Source organism: Miscanthus floridulus, chromosome 10, assembly GCF_019320115.1.
Source record: "Miscanthus floridulus cultivar M001 chromosome 10, ASM1932011v1, whole genome shotgun sequence".
NCBI classification, from domain to species: domain Eukaryota; kingdom Viridiplantae; phylum Streptophyta; class Magnoliopsida; order Poales; family Poaceae; genus Miscanthus; species Miscanthus floridulus.
This window is the reverse complement of record NC_089589.1, coordinates 134047182-134052413: the sequence shown is the minus strand read 5'-3', so window position 1 is coordinate 134052413 and position 5232 is coordinate 134047182.

Genomic DNA, 5232 nt, shown 5'->3' with positions numbered 1-5232 from the left:
GCTATTATTATTATTATTTACTGACTTATTTATACTGATGTCCAGGAGCTCAAGGAAGTTTTGAGGACTGTACCTGAGGTTCAGGAATTAGTTGGCAAAGAAGAATCTAGGAAGCTTTTGGGTGTCAAAGAGCAAGATGGGGGGATCGGTGTGAGGTCATATCTGAAATCAGCTTTCACCAAGTTAATGACAGCGAGTGACGAAGCAGTTTCTAAAGCAATTGCAAACCTTAAGACTCGCTTGAACAGTGAGAGTAAGGTAAAGATCTTTTCTGAACAATTCTTGCTGCATCGGTATTATGTCATCTGAATTACTTGTATAATCCCAGAGATTGGTGCAGTGACTTTCTGGCTGTGGCGCTCTACTTTGATCCAGTTTATATCTTTTTTACATTCATAGGGGATTGAAAGATTTTACACATCTCAGGAATTAATTTGGTAACTAAACTATTATTTAGTTCATCATATATGTTTTTGTTTCCCACTACTTTCTTATCTGCATAGATGTGTTCGTGTTGTTTGGGGATACCTGCTGCTGCTTTCAAGCTACTGGAATATGCTAGATTTAAACATGTGTAAAGCATAATGCAAGCTCTTCCCAACAACACTTATGAAAACATTTGAACGCTTATGAAAACATTTGAACGCATTTGAACTGCCAATCTCTTCCCAACAATGTTTTTAAAGCATTTGAACACTGGTTGCCAACACTTATGAAAACTTTTGGTGCATAGATAGAGAGAACAAGATAACATGTAAGGACTTATAGGCCAGCTCTTCCGCTCCTCTGTTTTATCATGTACGGACATGTGGTACATGCTACAAGGATTCTTTGCATGGCCATCTGAAGTCCTAAAGCAGCAGAAGAAGTCATCTATTTTGCAGCACAACAAACCATATTTTTCTTTTAACCATTACAGATGTAAAATTTGGTCTTCTGTTTTGTATTGGAATAGCCCAACTCCTGTTTGGTCAGAAGCATCTAAATGAGAACATATAGGTTTACCAATGACTTCACCTGATGGGGAATCTACTGCTGCCTCAACTTCTTCCCCCTCTGCTATTGCCGCCTCGTTGGAAGGTGTTGGTGCAGGTGCTCCTGGGACGCCTGAAATCAGGTAAGAATTTAAAGGGGCAAATAGAAATTGATAATGATTTGCATTTCATGATGACTTGACATGCCTGCGCACTGGCTGATTGGTGGTGCTTTGACATTGCAGACTCCAGGGAGCTCCATCGCCCTCGGCTGGTTGATGGAGATACCAAAGGATGTCGCAGTGCCATCCAGGACCATGCAGAGGCAGCGGGGGTCGGTCTGGACGACTCCGGCGATCACCGAGCAGCAGGAGATCCCTGGTTCCGGTGCCTTGCTCGAGATGAAGTCCATGCACGGGGAGAGGGTCATCATCACGCTCGAGCAGCCATTGCCCTGCGCTGCAGCCCTGGAGAAAACCAGCGCCACCAGCACCACCACCAGACTGGTCATCACCTTGATTCTTTCCTGGGACGGTCTTGGTTGTCGAGAAGATACATATGTGTGTGATATTGAGTTGTTATTTCGACTGTTTTGACTTTTGAGGACTTGCTAAGCTTGTACGCATCGGTTAATGTTCACGCTTGATATACTTCAGTCTGATGTACATTCAGATTTGAATTATATATATATATATATATATATATATATATATCTGGTTGAATTTGAATTGTAAATTTAATTTTTTTTAGCCAAAAAATGTACTGTAGGGGCGGTTGATACTGTAGCCGCCCCTACAAATCGATTTGTAGGGGCGGTTGGTACTATAGCCGCCCCTACAAATCGATTTGTAGGGGCGGCTACAGTACCAACCGCCCCTACAAATCGATTTGTAAGGGCGGTCTGAGAACCGCCTCTACAAATATATGATTTGTAGAGACGGTTGGGTAGGGGCGGCTGGCCAAACCGCCCCTACAAATACTCTTCAACCGCCCCTAAAGACCCCTTTTGACGTAGTGATTAGTTACTAGAAATCAATTTGTTGACGCTCGCGTTGCACAAAAAATTTGCTTTCCACTATATTAGATATTTGATTGGAACAGATTCTTGGGTTCTTTAAAACTCGCATATAAAAATGAAATATTGAACCGTATGTCCGTAATACACATTATATCTACAAGTAGGGAAACACTGGATCGGAATAAGTGAATTTTGGCCAAAATCATGTAGCCTACCGTAGCTATAGCTCTGGCCGCCTTGACAGTGGTCTCTGCCACTAGCCATATCCGTTACTAGTACGTGACTACCTTTCCAACCAAACCTTCACGAAAACCTGCAGCCATGCATGCAGGGTCTCTGCTCTCTTCTCTGGTCGTCCCCTCCACTAGTAACTGATCTGTCACGCATGGTGTGCTTGTTACTTGGACATTTCTCTCTTTTGATGATGAAATCCAAGCCACAACTACCAGATTATGTCATATAGTGCTACTGCAGTAATTATTATTATTGTTTTCCGTAGTACAAAGAGTAAAGTTTATGGCTGTTCCTCGAATCCATAGCCGTTTGGATGAATATAAGACTCAAACAAAGTTGAAGGACTGAAATAACATACTTAATGAGTTCGAGGAATGGCTATGAATTTTACTCTATCTTTATTAACCAGTAGTAGCAGGCTAGCAGCAGAATAAATCAACAGGACTCCTGATAGCTAGACCCCAATCTATTTAGTTATTCACTTGTTAAATACCAATCTAGCAGGTTTTCTTAGTCTCGAGCAGATCGAGAGGTGAGTCGTCTCCAAATCTGTTAATCTATTTTGATGTGTGTTTATTTATAAGTATATGCTTTCTTTGGGAATTATTTCACAGGCACTGTACCGTACGGCTACGCTATCAATTTTCAACTGTGTTACGGTTCTTGCTTCTGTCACGAATTTCAGCTCTATTTCCAGTTCTGAGGGGTATGTGCTCCTTCTGTGTTTCAATTTCTCTGCCCCAGATCTACTATACTCCTACCATGTCTGTAGTATGTACGTTTATTTAACAGATATGCATGATTTTCTTCATAACAGTTAAGAAAGAGAATATAGGCAAGTGAGCCATCCACTACCGGACAGAGCATCTTTGCCGAGGGCCTGAATATTTGCCGAGGGTAAATGCTCGCGCACTCGGCAAAGAGTCTTTGCGAGGGCCTGATCCTCGGCCAAAGAACAGCCCTCGGACAAAGACTCTTTGCCAAGGGCCAGACCTTCGGCAAATACAAGCACACGGCAAAATAATTCTTTGAGAGGGCAACACACGCCTGACACGCGTCCATCCCATGCCGTCAATATTTGCCGAGGGCATCACCGTTAGGCCCTCGGCAAAGACTTTTTGACCGTTTTTGAAAATTTTCTTTAAAAAATTCTTTGCCGAGTGCCCCTGGCCCAGCACTCGGCAAAGACAGTCTTTGCCGAGTGCCAAGATGGCACTCGACAAATTTTCAAATTTTTTTTTGTTTTTTGACCCAAATTTTTTGTTGGGCCCACCTACATTGTTACAACTTCATGTTCAAATTTGGTGCTTTTCTAGTTTTTTGTTATATTTGGTTGATTAATTTGATTATGTTGATTTTTTATATTAATTCAAATTTGAACTGCAAGTGATGCAATATTGTAATCTAGTGCTTCGAAAATGTTATTCATGGTATTTGGTGTATGTTGAGTCTATCCACGAACTCGCATCAAATTCGCGCATCTTCTTCACGTAACATGCCGAGCCACTTGCCGAAAAAGTGTTTTAAAATTATATAAAGTCCTACGAAGTCCAAAAATCACGAAACTTGTCGAGGTGTCATGTTATCGCATGTGTAGGCGCGTGGTAAAAAATTGAGAATGTTTCGAGCAAGTTGCGACGTCAGATGCATAAAACTAGAATCTCCACTAGATTACATATGCATGCACTTGCAGTTCAAATTTGAATTATATATAAAAATTCAACATAATCAAATTAATCAACCAAATATAAAAAAAAACTAGAAAAAAGCACAAATTTGAACATGAAGTTGTACAATGTAGGTGGGCCCAACAAAAAATTTGGGGTCAAAAAAACAAAAAAAAATTTTGAAAATTTGCCGAGTGCCAGGTTGGCCACTCGGCAAAGACTGTCTTGCCGAGTGGGCCAGGGGCACTCGGCAAAGAATTTAAAAAAAACATCTTTGCCGAGGGCCCTGGATCTAGGCCTTCGGCAAAGGCCAAAACTAAAAAAATGACAGAGGCCCAAAATCCCCAAATCCCTCTTTTTCCCTCCGGCCCGCGCCCGCGCTCGGTTCTTTACAACCGCCGCCGCTCACCTCGCCGCCCGCTCGCCACGCCGCTGGCCGCCCCGCCTACGAGCCACCCTGCGCCTGGCCGCCCCTCCCCCGACCTCAGCTCCCACCGGCGGCCGCCCCGTGCCCCACGCCGGCCCCCCTCTTCCACCCCAGCCACCACCGCCGACGGCCTCCTGTAGCTGCGCCCGCCCCGCCCCCCGGCCCTCCTCCCCCCGCGCCGGCCACCACTGGCGGCCCCCTGCGCCCAGCCCCCCGCGCCCCGGCCGGCCCTTCTCCCCCCGTGCGGTGGTGTCGGCCATCCACGGCGCCCAACTGAGGCAGCCGTTCGACTTCGCCGACGCCAGCTCTGGCGGCGACGCGGAGGAGGACGAGGACTTCATCCGCGTCGTGGAATACATTGAGCAGGCCCCGCTGTGTTTCTACGGGCACGGCCGCTGCACGGTGGAGTGGGACGAGCAGCGCGGCCGGTGGGTGTACGTCTGCCCGTCGCAGCCGGTGAGCCTCCACAGTCCACACTCACCTCAGTTGCTATTGCTTTATAAATCTCTTTCAAATGGTAACTGTTCTTGTAACTACATCTCAGTTTTTTTTAATAATGTATTAATGCTGAGGGAGAGAGGGACGTAGGGGCATCAGCATTTATTTGTTTGCTTTGCAAGCTTCTAACAACCTCATCCTTTGAGTGACCTATTTGTATTCAGTCTGCATATCTGTTTCCATATAACAAGCTTAATAAAGGAATAAAAGAATGATACTCCTGTTGCTTAGTTTTGGGGCACAATTTGCAGTAGCTTTTTCCTTAGGAATGCAACTACTTCTGGGAAAGCAGTACTGTTGATGAGGGCAACTATTAATATTTGGGGAGACAAACTATGTGCTTTTATGGGCACAACAGTTACCATTCAGAAATGCAACTGCTAGTTGAGTGGCTACTTTGTGTTTGGGTTAATA